Source organism: Equus przewalskii, chromosome 2 (assembly GCF_037783145.1).
Source record: "Equus przewalskii isolate Varuska chromosome 2, EquPr2, whole genome shotgun sequence".
NCBI classification, from domain to species: domain Eukaryota; kingdom Metazoa; phylum Chordata; class Mammalia; order Perissodactyla; family Equidae; genus Equus; species Equus przewalskii.
Genome location: NC_091832.1, coordinates 63,392,534 through 63,417,136, shown reverse-complemented (window position 1 = coordinate 63,417,136; position 24,603 = coordinate 63,392,534). Strand labels below are relative to the sequence as shown.

Sequence of the window (24,603 nt, the reverse complement as noted above, 5' to 3'; positions counted from 1 at the left end):
TGCCCCTAGACATGTAGTATAAAATAATTGTCATGTTGATAAATCCATTCTTTGTTGTTATTTCAAAAGCAGAGATGATAGAGTGAAAAACTGTTTTTGAGTCTTTTCTAGCTGTGAAAAAGTGTATTTTTAATCTAATTCAAAAATTAGATGACCTTGAATGCATCCCTTCCATTGCTGTCCACTCACCAATCTCCTACTGGGACCCAACGAAGGTTATTCACCATTAATATTGTGAAATATTGTGTTTGTGCTTAATGCATTTGTGTAAATACTGTGCAGTTCTTCAGCATTTCTTAAATAGCCCTTCTCTGCAATAGGAATAAAGTAATAGATTGGTAATTTGTTTCCCCACCAGGTACTGCCTCGTTCTTTGCTAACTTTTGCAACAATTTTGTCAAAAAGTTGCCTATATTCTGTCTGCAATTTCTCTCCTTCCCTCCTCTTTACTCACTGCACTTTCATCTGCTCTTGCCAAAATTATCAAGGACCTAATTTTGCTAAATCCTATGATAATTCTCCATCTTCAATTTAGTTGACCCGTTAGCATCATTTGACTAATATATATTCTTCCTCTGGTTGCAAAATGCCACACTCTTCTAATTTTTTCCTTCTAGTCTCTTTTTTGGTTCCTCCTCTTTTCCCTGACTTCTGATTGTTAAAGTGCCCAAGACTTTATTCTTGTTTATTCTGACCTTTATCTGCACTTACTCCCTTGGTGATCTAATCCAGTTTGCTGACTTTAAATGTCATCCAAATAACAGAGACTTCAAACTCTTATCTCCAGCTCAGATCTTCACCAGAAATCCATGCTCATATGTCCAATGACTTGCTTATCATCTCCAATTATGTATTTAATGAGCATTTCAAACTCAACATGCCCAAAGCTGAATTCCTAATCTTGCTCCCAAAACCTATTCTACCACAGTCTTTCCCATCTTGATTCATAGCAAATCCATCTTCCGGTTGGTCATGTAAAAAATTCTTGAACTAATCGTCCTCTCCCAGCTTTTGTACATTCTACATCTAACCTGTCCAGAATTCAGTTTGTTTCTACCTTTATAATCCCAAACCCCAGCACTTCTTACTTCCTCCACCATCTTCATCACAGACCAAGCCACAGCATTCTTTCGCTTGGATTATGTGACAACATTTTATCTGGTCTCTGAGCTTCCACTCTTTCTCCCCTCTAGTGCATTCTAATGGTCAAAGTAGTCCTATAAAATGTAAGTTATGTCATATCATTCTTCCTAAAAACCCTACAATGACTCCCCATTTCCCGCAGAACAAAAGCCAAAATGCTCATGGTGATCCACAAGGCCTTACAGGATTTGTCTCCTCCTCTGATTAACTCCCTGACCTTATCTCATAAGTTTCCCTCTCACTCCTGCCTTCTCAGCTACACTGGCCTCTTCCTGTTCCTGGAAATCACCAGGTGCATTCTTGATTTTCAGAACTAGCTATTCTCTCTATCTGGATTGCTCTTCCCACAGATATGATAGGCTTACAATAAATATCCTGAAAACCTCCTCAAAAACCTGTCTTGATCATCTATTTGAATTTGCCTCCTGAACTGCACCATCAGCCTCCACTTCTTTTTAGTAGCATTTATCACTGCCTGATAGGTCACATATTTACTTATTATGCTTTTTCCTCCTGTTTCCTCTGCTAAAATATAAGCTCTGTAAGAGTAGACATCTCTGTCTGTTTTACTCACTCTTGTATACTAAGTGCTCAGAACAGTTCATGGCACATAGCAGCCAATCAAGAAATGTTTGTTAAATTAACAAACTAGGGATAGAAAGAAAGGAACAGTTGGGTTTAAGGTAATCCACTGTCTCTTAGGATTATAAAAAGAAAAGCAAAACCAAACCAAGCACTGGGAGTAAGTAACATGACTTCCTAGTAAGAGTGAGCATTTTTGATTTCAAACTGCATCCCTGATTCTGTGCACCACACAGTAAGAACATTAGACTGTTTATTGAATTTGAATTGTACAATTATTTTGAATATTTTACATATCATGAACTTTTCTTTCATAACCTCGATTTTTGATAATATAGATTGGTTGCTAAAATTTTATAATTTAATTGTTCTACATTTTCTTCATTTCAACTCTTTATCAATATAATTTCTGCAAATGGTCAAAATGCAGTGTGTTAGTATACATGAATTTGTTTTTCTCTTAAAATTGCAATCATTAGAGAAAGTGTTTTAGTCAGGGGGAGCTAACTATTATGTCAAGTAAACAAATTATAAAAGTGACTCAAATATAATATAAATTTATTTCTTACTCACATCACAATCAAGGCAGTTCCAATCCAGTGGGTGCAGGGTATGGAGGTAGGAGTTTGCACCATGTGGTCATTCATAGGTCAGGCTGGTGCAGACTCATAATTTCAGGCTCCCAAGGTAACCCTGACGTCAATATACAGCTGGAAGAAGAGAAAAGAAAGCATAAAAGAGTATTTGTTGGAGGTTTTTATGATCCAGGATTAGAAGTGACACATATCTTTTTAACTTACATCCATTGGCTAGAACTGAATCTCATGGTCACGTCCAAATGCAAGGGAGACTGGGAAATGTACTCAAAGTATGTGTTCAGAAAGAAGAGATGAGAAAATTAATTTCTTTTCAATGACTAGCAACTTCCGTCACTGAAAAGTATGCAAGCTTGTCCCTCCAAAGCCAGATGTAGGGAATTCTAATTCTTTCAAGTATCGGGCTTTATAAGGAAAATGAAACTACTGACATTGTTAGGGGCTTTATTGCATTGGGGTTATTTTTCGGGTGTACTGACATTTTGGGAATGTGAATTTGTGTAAAGAGTACAGATGAAAAGTATTTAAGATACCAAATATAATGGTTTTAAAATTTCCTTGTATTAAAATGATGAGTACCACAGCACAGCACATATTTTGGGAAGAGCTATATCCTTTCCTAGTGATATATGTAAATAATATATCTCAGTTATCTATACTAACAGAGAAACTTATGACACAACTCCCACAAAGGTACACAGTGAACATGGTATTCTGATCCCCTTGGCTTCTCTAGATTGATGAAAATAAAAAATATGAGAAAATTATAATTTAAAGTATAGTGAGTAACTTAGAACATGTAAGTTTCTTCTCAGATGCTGACAGAGAAGGTGTGTGCGTACATGTGATTCGCGCTTGGTTATATGCTATAGTCTGAATGTGTCCCCAACAATTCATATGCTGAAATCCCAACCCCCTAAGGTGATGGTATTAGAAGATGGGGCCTTTGGGACGTGATTGGGTCATGAGGGTGGAGCCCTCATCAATGGGATTAGTGCCTTATAAAAGAGGGCCAAGAAAGCTTGCTTGCCCCTTCCATCATGTGAGGTTGCAGCCATAAGATAGCCCATCTAGGAAATAGGCCCTTATCAGACACCAGATCTGCTAGTCACTTGATCTTGGACTACCCAGCCTCCAGAACTGGGAGAAATAAATTTCTTTTGTTTATAAGCTACTCAATTTATGGTATTTTTGTTATAGCAGCCCAAACAGACTAAGACAATATAACTAGTGGTGAATAAATAATCAACAATCTTTGAACTTAAGTGAAATTATACTGAATGAGTTAATATCCTCCCAAACACACATATTGGGAAAACAGAGAACAGAAAAAAAAATTGGCAGAAGCCTTTTGAGATACTCCAGATTTTATATAGAATTTGAACAAATACGACTGAGGCTATACCTATTGCAGAATATACCTCCTCAAAATAAGACCAAATAATACCCTTGAAGTTCATGCAGTATTGTAGAGATATAGAAATTAAGATGGCAAATACATTCAGGGATTCATTTTTGGCTTAGATTAGGGAGCTCATTAAGTAGTCAATCAATTCAGTAGCTTCTAGTGAGATAAAATTAGTCTATATTTAATGTCAATAAAATTGAAAATAACACACTATATTAAAAAGTAATCTTGGTCGCAAAACCATTCTATGAATGTGTTACATGAAAGTCTAAAAATACTCTGGATCAAAGAAAACTATGAGTCAAAAAAGAATTTGTAGATTTCCAAAAATGCATAATTTGAAAGCAAAGTAACATAATATTCTTCTTGCCCTGACTGGCTTTTAATTATTGAATGTAGTTTATTCTGAGTTTTAAGTGACATTAAAGGGAGTGTGGATTTTGTGTTTATCACACAGTAGCATGCGTTAAGTTTTTTTAAGAAACCCTATAGAATAAACACTACTTTTTCTCTTTAATAGTATTATGATATAATGGAAAGATCAGGGACTGCACTTGAAGACTGTTTCCTGAGGGAAGGAGCTATGTCCTACTCATCTCTATATCAGTATCCGTACACAGTGGTTTCGTAACTTTACCAGAAACGTGACAGAGCTTCTCTGAGATATACCTTCTTTAACTATTAAATAAGGATAATAATACCACAGTTGAGAGTGAAAATATTTATGTGAAATAACATTGGTGAAATTGTAGTCCATAGCAGAGAATATTTAAAATGCAAAAACAGCAAATTCCTGTGCTGGTCTGGCCAAGAATGTTCAACAATGTCACACCAGGACTATACTAGCAGCCACGTAGGAGACTGCCTTTCAGCTTGGATCCAGTCTCTAAATAGTAACTCTAGCAGAAAACAGTTGAATTTAAAAATCTCATCCCTTTATCATGATTTGGAGGGAAAGTAAAACATGAAAAATGTAGAGATAGAACACACAGAGGCATCTAAGCAAGAGAGACATCAAACAGAACTTCAGATCCATGAAAATAGAAAGAAAAATATGTTTGCAATTCATGGCAAGCTGACTGCTATTTACAAAGTATGGAAGGAAAGCATAGCTTTCTTAACCATATAGCTAAGGTAGAATCCAGCCTGATATTGAACATGGATCTATTGCTGACATAGAGACTGGATTTTCCTTTACAAATGATAGTAAAGCCCCCCAAAATGGAAACAATTTCGCAGTGAAACTAGGCAGAAGAGAGAAAAGTGTAGGGCACCCAGAGGAAAATCAGAAGAACCTTACATACATCATCAGAGAAATTCACATTAGAGCAGCACAGAAATATTCCTTAGCCAGATCCTAAGTAAGGAAACTTGGAAATTTATACCTACATATATTACTTCATATTCTGTTGGTTAAATAATGTGTGTATCAAAATATTATATTTTATGTATAATCTATTGATGTAATTATGCATAAGTTGGCTGAATTGTAAATTATATGCCATTCTGATTCCATAGTTGGAGATGAGTTATTCTCAACCAATTCTTTTTCTTTACCCTCATAAAATACAAAGTTTTAAAGACAGAGAGCAAGATAAAGAAGAAAGAACAAAAGGAAGGAAGGGAGGGAAGGAGAGAGTGAGGGAGGAAGAAAGGGGGAGAGGACAGAGGGGGAAGGAAGGAAGAAAGGAAAGCAGAAAACAGACAACAGACATTTATGTATCAAGAACATAAGTAATGCTCAACAATGCTAAAAAAAAGTATCATGAGAGGCCAGTGTGGTGGTTTACTGGTTAAGTTCACATGCTCTGCTTTGGTGGACCAGGATTCACAGGTTTGGATCCCGGGTGTGGACCTAGCACCACTCATCAAGCCATACTGTGGCAGCATCCCGCATAAAAAAATAGAGGAAGATTAGCACAGATGTTAGCACAGCAACAATCTTCCTCAAGCAAAGGGAGGAAGATTGGCCACAGGTGTTAGCTCAGGGTCAATCTTCCTCACTAAAAAACAAAAAAAAATGCTGGAATCTAAAGCATAATTTATTATTAAGCTTTCACATGCCTTGACAATGAACAGGGATTATAAGGCTTTTTAAAAAGAACATTTGTTTAGGTTAAAGTCTCAGAATGGAAGCTTGGAAGATGGAGGCGTAAAAAGATCTTGAGCTGGCCTCCTCCCACTAACCCAAAAACCTACAACCACAAAATAATTTCTTCCAAGAGAGATCTGGGAACTAGTTGAAAAGAACCTCAACGGGAAGGGACAACACAGAGAGCGGTCAAAGAGGCAGATATACAGTCCTGCTGAGGAAAAATCACCCCCTAGCCACAGTGCTCCAGGAGCATCTCAAAGGTGTGGAGCACTTGCTGGAGGAATGAGGGATTTGAGATCCATTTTAGGCACCCCACCCTTAGATCCGGCACAAGAAGGACGAGACTGCAAAACACTTGACTTTGAAAACCAATGAAGAATGTGCCCAGGAAAGCTATAGAATTTCAGAGAAGGGAAAACCTCTTCTTAAAGGGCCCACACACAGACTCCACCTGGAAACTAGCACAAAAACACTACATAAAAAAGTGCATAGCCCGTTGGTAAAAGAGACTCACATACTAAGCTTGGAGTGTCTCCTGGAAAGGAAGAAGAGAAGGTGACTGAGGCCCCATCTTGACTGAGACAATGGTGGCAGCCATTTTTGCGACATAGTTCAGGTGTCCTGACACAGATGCTGGCAGACACCATTTTGGAATCCTTCCTCTAGCCTGTTACCTTGGGGGCCTTCCCCACCCACTAGAACACCCAAGGCAATTGTACACAGCCAGGTAGCACAGGGACCTATTCCACCTACCAGAGAGCCCACAGCAGACTTGTGCTGCCTGGCCTCATAACCAGCAACATAGGGGATCTGACCTGCCCATGAACACACCTGAGGCAACTCCACACTACTGGGCTGCACAGCTAGCCCACACCAGAGCAGGAGGTCTCCTTTGCCAATTAGCTCACCCGACACAGTTGTACATTGCCAGGTCACACAGACAGCCTGCACCAGAGGCCTGCTGTTCCCCAAGTAGGAACTAGCAACAACTGCAAGCTGGCCCACACACCAGCTGCAGTGGGGGCCTGTCCAGCCCACCAGTTACCTAGCAATAGTCACAAGCCATTGGTCTTCACACAGTCAAACCATGCTGGGGGCCCTGCCCACCCACTAGCAAGCACCAGCAGTTATGCACACTCAGGCCTAGCAAACAGTCACACCAGAGGCCTAACTCACTCACCACTGAACTCACAGCAGTTGTGTGCCACCAGGCCATGCAGCCAGCCATGCCAGAGGCCTGCGGCACACAATAGCATGCCCACAGCAGCCACACATGGCCAGGCCTCACTACCAGCCAGCTTGGGGTCCAGCCTTGCCTATATGCATGTCTGCAGCAATCATGGCTGCACCACAACAGAAGGACATGCACAACCCACACAGGGGACACCCCTGGAGCATTTGACATGGCTGACAAGAGGAAAGCATGCTTCTGTACCTCATAAGACATCTCCTACATAAGGCCAGTTTTCCAAGGTTGGGAGATATACCTAATCTACCTAATACTTAGAAATAAGCACATAAAGGTAGGCAAAATGAGGATACAGAGGATTATGTTTCAAAAAAAAAGAATAGGACAAATCCTCAGAAAAAAGAACTAAACAAAACAGAAGTAAACAATCTACCTGATAAAGAGTACAAAATCATGGTCATAAGGATGTTCACCAAATTCAGAAGGAGAATAGATAAACACAGCAAGAACTTCAACAAAGAGTTAGAAACATGAAAAAGAACCAATCAGGGCTGAAGAATACAATAATGGAAATGAAGAATTTACTAGAGGGAATCAGCAGCAGAGGAGATGACACAAAAGAACAGATCAGCAATCTGGACGACAGAATAGAGGAACTCACCTGAGATGAAAAGAAAAAAGAAAAAACAGTGAAAAAGAACAAAAGCAGTTTAAAGGACCTCTGGGAGAACATCAAGTGCACATCAAGAACATTATGGGTAGTCCAGAAGGAAAAGAGAGAGACAAAGGGGGAGAGAACTCATGTGAAGAAATAATAGCTGAAAACTTCCCTAACTTAGGGAGGGAAACAGACCTCCAGGTACAGGAAGCACAGAGAGTACTAAACAAGATGAACCCAAAGAGGCCTACACTAAAGCGCATTTTAATTAAAATATCAAGAATTAAAGATAAAGAGAGAATCTTAATAGCTACAAGAGAAAAACAACAAGGTACATAAAAAGGAAACCCTGGAGCTGGCCTGGTGGTGCAGCAGTTAAGGTCACATGTTCCACTTCAGCAGCCTGGGGTTCACTTGTTCGGATCCCAGGTGCAGACATGGCACCGCATACAAAGTAGAGGAAGATGGGCATGGATGTTGGCTCATGGCCAGTCTTCCTCAGCAAAAAGAGGAAGATTGGCAGCAGTCAGCTCAGGGCTAATCTTCCTCAAAAAAAAAAAAAATAAAGGAAACCCCATAAGGTTATTAGCTGACTCTTCTCAGCAGAAATGGTATAGGCTAGAAAGGAGTGGCATGATATATTTAAAGTGCTGAAAGGAAAAAACCTACAGCCAAGAATACTCTGCTAAGCAAGGTTATCATCCAGAATGGAAGGAGAGGTAAAAAATTTTCTAGACAAGCAAAAACTAAAGGAGTTCATCACCACTAGATCAGCCTTACAAGAAATGTTAAAAACAACTTCTTTAAGTGGTAAAGAAAAGGCCATAAATAGAAATAATAAAATTATCAAAGAAAAAATATCACTGGTAAAGACAACTATATAGTAAAGGTAGTGAATAAGCTACTTATAAAGCTGGTATGAAGGTCACAAGACAAAAGTAATAAAATCATCAATATCTACAATAAGAGATTAAGGGACACACAAAACTAAGAGGTAAAATCTGATGTCAAAAACATAAAACATGAGGGAGTAAAAATGCAGGGCTTTTAGTATGAGGTCAAACTTAAGAGACCATCAATTTAATGTAGACTGTAATATACATAGGTTATTATATATGAACCTCATGGTAATCACAAACCAAAAATCTATAACAAACACAGCAAATAAAGAGAAAGGAATGCAAACATAACACTAAAGAAAGTCATCAACCACAAGAGAAGAAAGCAGGAGAAGAAGAAAGGAACAGAGAGGAACTACAAAAACATTCAGAAAAAAGCAACAAAATGGCAATAAATACATACTTATCAATAATTACATTAAATGTAAATGGACTAAATGCTCCAATCAAAAGACATAGGGTGAATGAACAGATAAAAAAAACAAGACCCAAATATATGCTGCCTATAAAAGACACACTTCAGATTTAAAGACACCCACAGACTGAAAATGAAGGGATGGAAAAAGAGATTTCATACAAATGGAAATGAAAAGAAAGCTGGGGTAGCAATACTTATATCAGACAAAATAGGCTTTAAAACAAAAACTGTAATGAGCCAAAGAAAAGTGTCACATAATGATAAAGGAAAGAATCAAAGAAGAGTATATAACATTTGTAAATAGTTATGCACCAAATATAGCAGCACCTAAATATGTAAAGCAATTATTAACAGACATAAAAGGAGAAATTGACAGTAACACAATAATAGTAGGGGAATTTAACACCCCATTTACATCAATAGATAGATCGTTCAGACAGAAGATCAATAAGGAAAGATTGGCCTTAAATGTCACATTAGACCAGATAGACTTAATAGATATATACAGAACATTCCATCCCAAATCAGCAGCATACACATTCTTTTCTAATTCACCTGAAGCATTTTCCAGGATAGATCACGTTAGGTCACAAAACAAGTCCCAATACATTTAAGAAGGTTGAAATAATATCAAGCATTCTTCTCTGAACATAACAGCATGAAAGTAAAAATTAATTACAAGAAGAAAATTGGAAAAGCCACAAATATGTGGAGATCAAACAAAATGCTCTCGAACAACCATTGGGTCAACAAAAGAAATCAAAGGAGAAATCAAAAAATGTCCAGAGACAAATGAAAATGAAAATATGACAAACCAAAATCTATGGGATACAGCAAATGCAGTATTAAGAGGGAAGTAAACAGCAATAGCGACCTAACTCAAAAAGGAAGAAAAATATCAAATAAACAATCTAACACTACATCTAAAAGAACTAGAACAAGAAGAACAAATGAAGCCCCAAATCAGCAGAAGGAAACAAATAATAAATGAGAGACTAAAAAGACAATAGAAAAGATCAATATTGCTAAGAACTGGTTCTTCGAAAAGATAAGCAAAATTGACAAACCTTTAGCTAGACTCGCTAAGAAAAAAAGCGAGGAGCCTCAAATAAATAAAATTTGAAACAAAAAAGGAGAAATTACAACAGAAACCACAGCAATACAAAGGATTATATGAGAATACTACGAAAAACTATGTGCCAACAAATTGGAAAACCAAGAAGAAATAGATACATTCTTAGAATCATATAACCTTCTAAAACTGAAGCAATAGTAAATATGGAATCTGAACAGACTAATCACCAGTAAGGAGATTGAAACAATAATCAAAAACCTCCCAAAAAAATAGAAGTCCTGGACCAGCTACTACGGAAAACAGTATGGAAGTTCCTCAAAAAATTAAAATAGAACTATCATATGATCCAGCAATTCCACTTTGGGTATTTATTCAAAGAAAAAGAAAACAAAAACATTAATTCAAAAAGATATATGCACCTCTACGTTCAGTGCAGCATTATTCACAATAGCCAAGTCTTGGAAACAGTCTAAGTGGCCATTAACAGATGAATGGATAAAGAAGATGTGGTGTATATATATATACAATGAAATACTACTCAGCCATAAAAAGATGAAATCTTGCCATTTGCAGCAACATGGACTAACCTTGAGGGTATTATGCTAAGCAAAACAAGTCAGACAGAGATTTCACCCATATGTGGAAGATAAAACAGTAACAGCAACAAACAAACATGTAGATACAGAGAATAGATTGGTGGTTACCAGAGGGGAAGACAGGTACAGGGAGGGCAAAAGGGGTAAAGGGGCACATGTGTATGGTGACGGATACAACCAGACTTTTGGTGGCGAACATACTGCAGTCTATAGAGAAGTCAAAATATAATGATGTACACTTGAAACGTACACTGTTATAAACCAATGTTACCTCAATAAAAAAAGTCCCAGAATGAATTTTAATGGCGTAGTTTCACAATTATTGTTGAAGCCATGTTCAGACATTTCTATATCTTTACATTTATACTGACACCGCTGTTCATTTTACTTAGTATTAAAACATCATGTCAATATTTAGAATTAAAGGGAAGGATGCCACCTTAACAGACACTCTTGAGAAAAGGTAATATGTTATGCTTATTGTGCATACTTTGAGAGAAAAAGGTATTTTGTTACCTACCAAAAACTCCAGGTCCTTTTGAAGAAGATAGTGAATGTTTTCATCAAGAAAGTGAAAAGCAGAACCTATTTACCCTGAAATATCTATTTGTTGTCTTGTTACGATTTGACAAAGGCTTATTAAAGAAGTTGAGAATGTCCTTCAGCCAAATGCTTCACAGTAAATTACTTAAACATACATTGTTGATGACAGGACGATGATTTCAGTTACCATGAGTGTTGAAATCAAAATTATTAACATAATTACTTTTTGAAGCATCAAAATACAAAGCCTCTTCTATGTTTTTACAGTTTAGTAATAACGATTTTCCTGAATAGATTTTAGGTGGACAGATATTTTTGTGAAAATCAATAGCTAAGTGTTAAAATTAGTACATATGAATTTATACAAAAATGCAAAGAGTAAAAAAGTATTAGGGAGCTGACAACTATTCATTTAAGTAGCCTATAAATTCTCCTTTAAGTTGGCAGAGATTAAAATATAAAATAAAATATTATGGAATTTATTGTCATTATTACAGACCCTCTAACAAAATAGCAAAATAGCATCTACTCAGACATGCATACTCACATCCACAAATAGCCCACGGAAGGGCAAGCAGAGGCTAACAGCAGCCTAATCTCTTTGAGGATTATTTGCTCCATTGATCCTGAAAAATGTATATGTCATTTTATCTTTTTCAAAACGCATTTGCCTCATTTTACCCTCACAACATATTTTCCGTTATGCAGACATGTTTTAGTTTGAAAAATTGAGGTGAAGATACAGGGATCACACTGAAGACTCTGAATTCAGTACAACTTCCCCCCAAAGTACAGTATCATCAGTAAATGAAAACTAAAGTGCATTTGTTACAGAATTGGAGCAAATTCAAAGGAGGGGTATAAGAAGAAGATGAAGCAGGAGGAGGAGGAGACAGAAGGAAAAGAAAACAAATTCTCTATTAGATTTGTAAAGTTTGGAAATAGTATAATTACAGGAAGTTAGAAATTTAGGAGCAATGTAAAGTCTACTTGACAAAAACACTATGTTTTTTAAGTGTATGGTTAAATAATTGATTGCCCATAAATACTGCAAATGTGTTAGATGGCCATCACACATTTGCTTACGTCTTAAACCTATGCCATTCACTTAACTGCTTAAAACATTTTTTAAAAAAACAAACAAGGTATTAGTGAGAAAAACTGATAGAGATAAAATTTTATTTTATAGATTTTCTTATAACTTAATATGAACATAATCTGCTTGAGAAAAAAGTGGGTCTGTGAAATGAGAAGAAGAAAAATTTTAAAGGAAGCTGATTATAAAATTATCCTTTTATGAAGCCAGTTCTTAGAACTTGGCACTGAGAAAGGAATTTGTCTGATGAATCTGACACAAAAATCTATGCTAGGTGTTGAAGACAAAGATGATACAGCATGAGGGGGAGTGGGGAGGGAAGGACAGAGAGAGGAAAAAAAAGAGAGAAGGAGAGAGAGAGAGATTCTTTGATTAACGTGAAATGACAGATACAGAAACTGACAACAAAAAGTGACCTGGTGAAGAATAAAAATCCCAAAAATCAAGTTATGAAAGTTTTATTTCTAAGTTTCAGAGAAAAAAGAAAATAATTTCAACTGTAAACTGAATTCCCTATAATGATGAGAAATGAAGATTCAAGCAAGTAAATTAGTCAGTTCACACTTTCTATATGTTATAATATACCAATGTCAACATACACCAGTATCTTTAAGCTTTGGTAATATTGAAATTAGTATCTTAAAAATAAATTAGGGGGAATTATTTTTTGAGATGAAGTGGGGCAATATTAAAACTAGATCTTTGTTGTTAAAATTCACCTCATTAATGTTAAACTACCCTAACGCAATCTAACACTCCTACCACAAAACAGATTTAATTAAATAGCTTTATGAAGAAGTATGGATAATCATCCTGGTACCATGAGAAAAAAATATATATACATATTTTATATATATAACTATTTACAAAATAAATTATCGCATTTTACTTATCTTCTATTTTGCTTATGATTTGAAGTTTAGATTCCAAAGTTGGTAAAATAAGATTAAATCCTTCCATTAAATCAGTAAGTTTAATCATGCTGTGCATATTCCTGTATTCACTAAATGCTGCTAGATCCACCTTGAATATATTTATATAGTTTAATTATAAGAATGACTGATTAATTCAGCCTTTATTTATGATGCATTCCAATCTGAAATGTCACTAATGTTAATTGCAATGTAATGAAAGGTTTTCTGGAATTTTTAATTGAAGATGCTGACTATTTAATTTAATCAAAATAATTAATTTCTTTATGCAGTTATTTTCTTTTTTATAATATTGTATTCAATCATTATTGTATCACAAAATGGCTATTTAAATCTCCTAATTAGGAAAATTATATCGGCATATAAATATATATGTGTGTGTGTGGAGATATATATATATATATGTATCAACACACATACATATACATATAAGTATTATGTATGATATTGATGCTAATGGAATTATGATTACTCTAAAATTCAGAGGAATTGATGAATAACATTCTTTAACTCATATTTAGAATTTGAATGCTGTGTTTCTAAAATGATTCTCCAACTAAACAGATTTTATTATTAATTTCTGGAAGAATTTTATGACATTCATGCATGTGCTTCCTTTCTTGTAAGGATTACACTACACTATTCACAGCTACCACATGACTCGCAGCCTGGGTTATGGGGCAGCAGGATGCCATTGGTGCCTATTAAGAGAAAATGCGCAGGAGGTAGGGCTGCCCTTACACACGCAAAAGTGTAGTTTTTTTCATGAAGTTGCGATTACCAGTGGGGCATGGCATGACTGAACCAGGCACTCACATCTCTCTCTCCCATATCTGTAAAGTAATACTTGCGTCAATAGAAATTAAGTACAGATGAGTTTAAACCAGTGTTGAAGCTGAAAAGTCTATGAAAGATCATCCCTTTCATCATCTTAACTTTATAAATGAGGAAACTGAGGGTCAGTGGGGAGTTCTCTGAGTGTGCTTCCATACTACAAGAAAGCTGGACTAGGAGTTAGGAGATCTGGCTGCTCTCCCAGTGATATATAAAATTTAGAAATTTTTAAAATTATTCTGGAATTCAGTTTTCTTATCTGTTAAATGTGAGCAGAAAAAAATAATGACTATGGATTTTTCAAGGTCTAAAGTAGCATCATGCTACCCCTCAGATCACACCAAGCAAGGAAACTTCATCCCAGAACTATTCTGTGCATTTAAACAGTTAAAGATGCAAACAATCAAATTAGGTCCCAGGGATTCACTGCAAATGGGCATGACAGAACTTCTAGGAGTGATGAAAATGTTCTAAAACTCAATTGTAGTAACAATTGCATAATTGCCTTAATATTCTAAAAGTCGTCAAACTATGTACTTGCAGTGAAAGAATGGGTGAATTTTATGGTATGTAAATTATACCCCAAAAGCTTTTTTTTAAAAAAAAAAAATCACATCACAAAAATACCCTAACAAGTAAATTTAACTTAAAAAATAATCTGTACATTCTTATTGAAAAAAATTTTTCTTTAAATATTAGAGAAACTCTTATGAACAGATTATCTCTCAAAAGGAAGAAAATATTGTGCTGGATATCCTTTCAAGACTATTTATCTCACCTTTATCTTCTGTTAATATGCTGCTCAAATTAATAAAGCCAGGTAATTTCATTTTAGGTCATTTAGCCAAGGAAATGAAAGATCTGTACACCAAAAACTACAAGATTTTGATGAAAGAAACTGAAAAAGAAACAAACAGAAAGATAGCTCATGTTCATTGGATCAGAAGAATTAATATTGTTAAAACGTCCATTCTACCCGAAGTGATCTACAGATTCAAGGCAATCTCTATCACAATTTCAAGGACATTTTTCACAGAAATTTTTTTAAAAATCCTAAAATTAACATGGAGCTAGAAAAGACCCTGAATAGCCAAGCAATCCTGAGAAAGAAGAACAGAGCTGGAGGCATCACACTTCCAGATTTCAAACCTTACTCCAAAGCTATAGTAATCAAAACAGTATGTTACTATCATCAAAATACACACATAGAGCAATGGAACAGAATTGAGAGCCCGAGAATAAACCCTCACATATATGGTTAACTAACTCTTGACAAGGGAGCCAAAAATACTAGAGAAAAGATAGTCTCTTCAATACACGGTGTTGGGAAGACTGGATAACCAAATGCAGAAGAATTAAATTGTACCCCCATCTTATACTACTCACAAAAATTAACTGAAAATAGATTAAAGACCTAAATGTAAGACTTGAAACCATCAAAACCCTAGAAGAAAACATAGGAAAAAACCTCCTTGACATTGGCCTTGGAAACAATTTTTTGGATATGACACCAAAAGTACAGGCAACAAAAGCAAAAATTATTAAGTAGGATTACATAAAACTAAAAAGGTTCTGCACAGCAAAATAAACAAAAAGTTAGAAAGCAACCTAAAGAATAGGAGAAAATATTTGCAAACCATATATCTGATAAGGTGTTAATATCAAAATACGTAAAGGACTCACACAACTCAATAACAAACAACAACCTGATTTAAAAATGGTCAGAGGAAGTGAATAGACGCTTTTCCAAAGAAGACCTACAAACTGTCAATGGGCACAAGAAAAGGTACTCAGCATCCTTAATTATCAGAGAAAGGCACATCAAAATCACCATGAGATATCACCTGACACCTGTTAGAATGGCTATCACCAAAAAGAGATAAGATTAAAAGTGTTGGCGAGGACGTGAGAAAAGGGAACCCTGGTGCCCTGTTGGTGGGAAAGTAAAATTTGTGCAGTCACTATAGAAAATAGTATAAATGTTCGTCAAAAAGTTAAAAACAGAACTACCATCAGATCCAGCAATCCCACTTCTAGATATATAGTCAAAGGAAATGAAAACAGGATCCCAAAGAGATATATGCACCTTCTTGTTCATTGCAACATTATTCACAATAGCCAAGATATGGAAACAGCACAGGTGGCCATCAATGGATGAATGGACAAAAAGATATGTATATATATATACAGTATATATATAGTATATATACATATATACTATAGAATATTATTCACCCAAGAGAAAGAAGAAAATCTTGCCATTTGCAACAACATGAATAAAACTTGAAGGCATTATTCTAAGTAAAATACGTCAGGCAGAGAAAGACAAATACTGCTTGATATCACTTATATGTGGAATCTGAAAAAAATGTCAGACTCATAGGAACAAAGAGGAGAATGGTGGTTTACCAGGAGCTGGGGGTTGGGAGAAATGGGGAGATTTTGGTCAAAGGGTACAAACTTCCAGTTATAGGATATGTAAGTTCTGGAGATCTAATGTATAGCATGGTGATTACAGTTAATAATACTGTATTATACACTTGAAAGTTGCTAAGAGAGTGGATCTTATACTACTCACCACAAAAAAGAAATATGTGTTGTGATGGAGGTGTTAGCTAATGCTACAATAACAACGATTTCCCAATATATAAGTGTATCCAGTCAACACATTGTACGCCTTAAACTTACACAATCTTATATGTCAATTGTACCTCGATAAAGCCGGGGGAAAAAAGAAAATGGAACGACAATAGGATTTGCTGTTCTTTATGTCTGTGTGATTAAGAAAAAGTAACTACAGGTGCTGGCCCCGTGGCCAAGAAGCTAAGTTTGCATGCTCCGCTTCAGCGGCCCAGTGTTTCGCTGGTTCGGATCCTGGGCGCAGACATGGCACCGCTCACTAGGCCATGTTGACGCAGCGTCCCACATACCACAACTAGAAAGACCCACAACTAAAATATACAACTATGTAGTTGGGGGATTTGGGGAGAAAAAGCAGAAAAAAAAAAAGAAGACTGGCAACAGTGATTAGCTCGGGTGCCAATCTTTAAAAAAAAAAAAAACACAGATCGCTGGAAAACTTAAAGAAAAAAAAAGTAACTACAAAAAGAATATTTACATTGGGAATGACATTGTAATTTCTGTGTAGAAATACTAGATACTTTCTTTGAATGTTTCAGTTATGATGTTTGTGTTTAAAGAAAAAAGAATAAAAATTATTTCAGAGTCATGTGGTAGCAATACAACCTCTAGGACTATCTTCAAGAATGTCTTCTTTAGACATCTTCAGTGTTTTATTCCTATTTCAGGTTTCCCTGTTCCACCTTCATCATTCATCTGATTGTTGCGCATGTTTTAAAGGAAAATAAGCCCCTTTGAAGGGTAAACGGCCAAAAAGACTGAAATGGCATCCATTGCCCAGTGTTTTTCACCGTCACTTCCCTCTGCTTCCATCATGTACAAATACCATGCTCTCACTCTTGATTCCTAGGGAGATTGTCATATACCAGGCAGGACTTCCTTGAAGTGGGCGTGGCTTATAGTGGTCTTAGAGAACCAGGGATAGTTATGCGTGCTCATCTTTGCCATTCCTTGAAGAACAGAAGCAATAAAATTGAGTCTCAGGGCATTAGCCAATGTGATGTAAAAATGTCAATTACGATGGCTCACCTGGCCTGTAATCAAGACTAAGTTCTGTCTCCTTATCTCCTCTCTATTCCTGCAAATCCAGGTGCCCACAGGCTCCTCAGCCCAACGCTGTTTTTGTTTTTGTTTTCCAGAAACTGGCACACCTTTCTACTGGCTTATTTACTCCTAAAACCCAAGCAGAGGACTGGGAGACCAAACACTGTTGGCTCTATTACTTTACCTTTCCCAGGAGTAATATGATTTGTACTGTGCAAAGCAAGGTTAACTTTGATCCAAATACATTTTTAGAAAACTTGCCCCAGTTTCAGTACACAGCTTGGTGTCAGTTTTGGTTTTTCTCCCCCTTGCCACACCCTTCCAGCCTCATCAAATTTAGACAATCACACATATTTCATACTTAAACAGATAAATTCTGTAATCTTCATTTTAGTTTTTCATCCTGTGCACTTAAAACACAGAATTTTCTAGCATTAGTCTATTATATCTCTACACTATAAATATAGTTGTTTGTAATATGATACACAAAGTATTATTTCAGCAAATTTTCTTATATTCTCCCATATCCTTTATCATTTTGTGATTAAAATACAATAATACTAAGGAAATGTGTTAATTATAGGGTGATAGGTTCTAGTTTGTCTAGAGAGTTCTGTTTTAACTTATTGTCCGGTGTAATTAGGGAACACTTTTTATTTCCAATCATGTCCAAATCTGGTCAAAAAGTGATATGGACACTTAGTTATCTGTCTTCAGCTGTCGTCTCTACGAGTGAAGTGTAGTGGTACATCACCCTTCTCCCTTCGAACTGAGTGTATTTGTACTAGAGTTATACTTCTATTATATGCTAGACTGCTCAAAATTTAGATTTGAATTATTAAATAAATTAAATTTGTGTGTACTCTTGAAAGTCTGAGAGATAGATTCAAGAAATCTAGAGATTTCCTGAACATAGAGATATCTTTTTGTTGGGAATATATTTTGTTCTTTCTTTTACTTTGCCTAGTTCAATAACATGGAGAACAATCTGCCTTCCTGTTTCAGCAAACACCTAAAGAAACCCAAAGAAAGAAAGAAACAACACACATTCTTAACACCAAGTGATGGTAGTTGCAATCACACCGAAAAAAAAGGGGGGGGAGGGTTATTGGTAACAAGATCTTTCTGAAATAACAGAGCCAAACTTATAAGTGATAAGTTGTACCAATGGTTTAGTACATTGAATCCCACTGTTCTCCTTTGTACAATTTCTGTTCTCATTTCCGTGCCATCTTATCTCCTGGTCTTTATTTTTGACTTTTATGTTTTCTATTCCAAATTATTTGTTGTTCTATTTACCTTTTAAGTATTAAGTATTCATTATAACAGAGCTCTATATGCAAAGTTCATCTTAAGAAATATCCGTTATAAATATAATTAATATTTAATTTATACATTTGCTCCTTCGTAAAAAGAGAGGAACATTTAATTAATTACTAGGTCCTTATATTAGGCAATTCTTCTTGTTCTCTGATATTTGCTAAAATTGCCTCAATTATTGTAGTGGATTCCTGATTGATCTCTAACTCTACTTTATAAACCCTTGGATTCCACTGTGAGATCTATGCACTAATTTCAAATTCTCTCCCTGTTCAAAACTCTTTGGTGGCTCTCTGTCGCCCACAGAGTACCTCGATTACTGGCTTGGGTGTCTGCTGGTATCATTCATCAATTAAGAAAAAACAAGTAACAAATAAATTTCCTGAAGAGCAGATGGAGAAAGAGAGAGCATGAGCTTAGTTAAGATATGCTGTCTTGAAGACGTTGTCAAAAATCCAGATAGAATTTTCCAGCACTTGCAGTTCTAGAATAGGATCTGTGAGGTATTCATGAGTGAGAGTTATAATAGAGAGAAAATGGGGACCAGCAACAAATAGTGGATAAGTAATGCTATGGGACTGAATGAGCTCATTAAAGCTCTATTACCTTCTATCATAATGCTAATGAGTCTGTCTCACTGCTAAAATATAATCTCTTTGAGGAAAAGAATTTTCCCAGAACCTAGCATGGATCCAAAAACATGTATCATTCATAATTATTATTTTTGTTGTGATGTATTATATTATTTTGTATGTGATATAACTAGTGGATTTATTTTAACTTAGGAAAACTTCACATATAGCTAGCAAATATCTTATTCCATTTTTTTTAAAGGAACTAGAAATAAGAGTAGTGTGAGCTTTGGAAGACTGAAGAACTGTCTGTAAAAGTAAATAATAGTCGAACCAAAGTTTTTATCTAAACTTGACATTTGGCTTGAGGATTATCCTTCCACCCTTTCACATGTGAAATTGAAGGTCTCCTTTTAGTCTGTGTAAGAAAGCCTTGAGTTCAACACCTTAGCACCAGACTGTTTAACTGCTTCGATGGGGCTGTGATCCTGCCAGTGTTCCTCTATATCTATTTTATTAATTTGCCATGTGCGTAGTTATCCAGAGAGGTAAGTGACAATTTCTTTCTGTGATGTCTCTGCAGTTACTGGTAGGTCTAAGATCACATGGATAATCTAAATTTTACCCATTCTCTTCAAGGTGAACACTATGAATTAGAAGGCTATAGTGTCTTCTAACACCATATAAAATACGAACGCATACTAAACAAAAGGAATGTTGTGATCACCAGATGCTTTGACCCAGTCAAAAGCCTTTAAACTTCAAATCTTAAGCTCATAGAATATGAGATAAAATAGATTTTAAGAGCCATCTAGTTGAAGCGCAAATCAGGTGTTTGAATTCCTCCTGTAAACAGTTGCACATCTTTGCTCTGTGGTGCCCCAGGAGTCATTTGGGGTGAGAAAGCAGACAAGTCTCTAGATGCCACTTCAGCCACACCAACTCCCCATTTTTCACAAATCGAACTTCTATATAAGTTTTCTGAAGATTAATTGGAGAAAATCGTTGCAAATCAATGCTCAAGTGGAACACCACTTTATCCATGGACAGTTAATATTTTTATGACATTCTTCCTTATAATGAGGTGGAATCTTTTCCTTCTGGCTTCCTACCCACTGATTTTACTTCTATTTCAGAGGCCATGAGGAACAACAGATTTACTCCCTCCTCCTCATGACAGGTTTTGTTGTTATTGTTGAAGTATTTGAACAGTTGTTGTCATGTTCCCCCTAATAATCAGTTTTCAGCTTATTCTCCCCAGGCTCCTCCTTTTTTCTTTCAACTGGTACTTATTTGTCTTGTATGGGACTGAGGGGAAAGGCATGCGTTTTATTTGGTCTATGCGCAATATAGTTGTCCAATTGTGCTACTGTCCAGTTTTTTCAGTTTTTTGTATGCTTAAATTTTTTTCTGTACTTCATCTATTTACAATAAACTGCACCAATCTCATTTGTACAACCCCATAACCTTTTACATGTCTATGCACTATGGGAACACCACCCAAAACAAGATACAGAGAAATTTCATCAACCCACATATTGTGATTGTGACTTTCCAGCCAACATGTACTCTCTTCCCCATGGGCAACATTATTTTAACTTCTATTATCTATGCTGACATGTCATAACAATGACAACACACAGTTTGTCCTCATTCGTGTCTGGTCTCTTTAGCTAAATATAATGTTTTTTTAAGTTTGCTCAAGGTCATTAAAGCATGGTACTCACAACTGAACAAAAAGTGCAAGTTGAATTCTGAAACATGTACGACAATGGGTTGGCACTTCCCTTGCAGTGGGCAGGAGTCATCATTCAAATCTTTGGAGTTGTGTGATGTGAATATATGAAAGTATGTAATTGTGAGGATTGTTATAAGATAATAAGAAATGATAGGGACCAAACTAGAGAAGGACTTTCCTTTCACCCCAAAAGATATCCAAAGGCAATTCAAAAGGTGAAGAAAAAGGAAAAATAATGACTGTGCTGTGCTTCCCAAACAAAATCTGTCTTCTTGCCCCATTAGCCAAAGATGTTGCCTAACTCCTTCTGTTCCAGAGAATCAAGATCTCTTCTCATTTTTAGTAGTCATATCATAATTTTCCTACTATTGAAACAAAGTCTTAAAAGGGTCCAATCTCTGGATAGTATGTAATAGTCATACTAAATCACAGAGACCCTTATCTGAATTTATCCAGGATTTCTCATTTCCAGGTTTTAGGATTCTGTGATATCTTGTAGTACCTCCTTCTTCCGCTGCCTATTGATGTTGGTCTAAATCCCAAGATTTTCATTAAACGCCATCATTTGTTTTCCATCTGATGGACTCAGGCACCATTAGGTATGATAAGCATGCAAATGACAGAAAAGATGACATAGGATACCTTGCTTCCCTCCCTTTCTCCCCCCACCAATCTTTGTTAGAAGAATGACCTGAGCCACTACCCTCAAGACATATAATTCTCCTTCCATACTCCATAAAAGCCCTCAGCACCAAACGTTGCATCACCAAAGGATTTTCCCACCATCCCGACTTTTTGTGATCTTCTTTGGCCCTGGAATCAGTTGTTTCTTTCCTGAAAGATTTTGGCTTATGATTTACTAACAATGCCTTTGATAATATGTCTGCCGGATTTTCTGGTAATTTCAATGTCTCCAAGAATGGTCTTTTTTAACTTTCTTTAAAGTTCTGGTCTCTAAGTTCCCTAACCTCTGTCCTCTGTGACCTTTACTTTCCCTCGGCCACTCATTCTTATAGCCATACTCTTAGTATACACCTTGTCATTATATATACATATAACCGCGCTTTCAACCATCCAACTCCTACTTTCCAGCTCACTTCCTATAGTCCACTGATTCCAATAACACTTCTAACTAAGGCTAAGCCTTGACCTCTCAAGGATGTTATATATGCAAATCTGTTCTCTCTCTCCTTATTATAAATCCCTCCCTACTGGATTGACCCTGTCACTACAATAACATACTTTTGTAATCTCCAATTTTAAAAACCCTCTCTTGATCACACTCCCTCTTGTAGTTTCCATCAATTTTTCTCTCCAAGTCACAGTAAAATTTCTCAAATCTTCTCTTCCCATTTTTCTGAAACACTCTAACCAGGTTTTTGTTTGTTTGTTTTTTTGCTGAGGAAGATTTGGTCTGAGCTAACATCTGTTGCCAGTCTTCCTCCTTCTGTTTGAGGAAGATTCACCCTGAGCTAACATCTATGCCAATCTTCCTCTATTTTGTATGTGGGATGCTGCCACTGCATGGCTCATGAGTTGTGTAGGTCTGTGCCTAGGAGCTGAACCTGTGAATCCCTGGCTGCTGAAGCAGAGCACTAATCTTAACCACTAGGCCACGGGTCATTGCTAATCAGGTCGTTGCTCTTAAAGACTGTTCTTGTCAAAGTCAACAATGACCCACATTTTAAAATTTAGTAACCAATTCTCTTCCTTGTCTTATTTGACCTATCAGCAACATTTGGCACAGATTAGTCCATCATCCTGGGAACACACTTTTCAGTTGACTTCAGACACACTGTACTTGCAATCCTAGTAATTAACTGGTTTTTACTTGCCACTCTCCTTTGCTGGTTCTTCCTCTTCTTTCTGACATTTTGCTATCAGTGTTCTTCAAGGCTTAGTTGTTGATTGTCATCTATTTTTATTTACACTTACTCCCTTATTGATCCCAACCAGCTCATGGCTTCAAATACTATGTATACTCTACGATCCCCAAATTTTCAAATTCATCTCTGACCAGTCTCTTAGATTTCAGAAACATATTTCTGTAATTCTAATTGCCTACATCTCTACTTGGATTTCTAATGATCATCTTGAGTTTAATATATTCAAATCCCAGAATCCTGTTCTTTCCTTTTCAAAACCAAACTAAACCAATCCAAATAAAACAAATGCACAAATCAGGAAACAAAAGCTCCTTCTTCCACAGACTTGTCTATCTCAGTAAGTCAACTCTATATGTCCACTGGTTGCCTGCTGAGTTCAAAAAATTGAATTTCATCTGTAAATTCTCTCCCATTTTTTAAATAGATGTTATATTTTAGTGCACATTTAGGTTCACCCAAAAATTGAGAGGAAAATACAGAGCGCTCCCCTGATGCTTCCTGCCCCCACACACCCATACCTTCCCCCACTATCAACATCCCACACCAGAGTGTTACATTTGTTCAATTGATGAACCTACATCAATACGTCTTTCTCACCCAAAGTCCATAGTTTACATTACGGTTCACTCTTGGTGTTGTATATTCTATGAGTTTTGTAAATGTATAATGACATGTATCTACCCTTATAGTATCATACAGAATTGTTTCACTACCTTAAATCTCCTCTGTACTCTGCCAGTTCATCCCTCCTTCTCCCTAACCCCTGGCAACCACTGATCATTTTATTGTCTCCATAGTTTTACGTTTTCCAGAATGTCATATAGTTGGAATCATACAGTATGTAGCCTTTTCAGATTGGCTTCTTTCACTTAGTAATATGCATTTAAGTTTCTTCCATGTCTTTTCATAACTTGATAGCTTATATGTACCATAGTTTATTTACCCATTCACCTACTGAAGAGTATCTTGATGGTTTCCAAGTTTTGGCAATTGCAAATAAGGTTGGTAAAATATCCATGTGCAGATTTTTCTATGTACATAAATTTTTAACTGCTTTGGGTAAATATCAAGGAGCACAACTGCTCGATCATAGGATAAACTTATTTTTTGTTTTGTGAGGAGTTGCCAAATTGTCTTCCAAAGTGGCTGTCTCATTTTGCATCCTCACCAGCAATGAAGGAGAGTTCCTGTTGCTCCACACCCTTGCCAGCATTTGGTGTTGTAGGTGTTTTCAATTTGGGCCATTCTAATAGTAGGTGTTTGGCTGTATCTTATTGTTGTTTTAATTCGCAATTCCCCAGTGGCATATGACATCAATCATCTTTTCATACACTTATTT

General features: G+C 36.3%; 1 protein-coding gene and 1 long non-coding RNA gene across 3 annotated transcripts in view; one reads left to right on the top strand and one right to left on the bottom strand.

The window, feature by feature from the left end:
- The window catches only part of LOC139078820 (uncharacterized), a 53,862-nt gene extending 34,316 nt beyond the window's left edge, over nt 1-19,546 (bottom strand). Inside the window, exons 1-2 of one of the 2 annotated variants that reach the window (XR_011531933.1) lie at nt 19,380-19,546; nt 2,299-2,435 (exon numbers count right to left, since the gene is read on the bottom strand). This is a non-coding gene — a long non-coding RNA (uncharacterized lncRNA). The remainder of the gene's footprint in view (nt 1-2,298; nt 2,436-19,379) is intronic. The other variant, XR_011531932.1, reaches the window with a different exon arrangement.
- The window catches only part of GALNTL6 (polypeptide N-acetylgalactosaminyltransferase like 6), a 1,099,146-nt gene that overhangs the window by 530,332 nt on the left and 544,211 nt on the right, over nt 1-24,603 (top strand). The window lies entirely within an intron of this gene.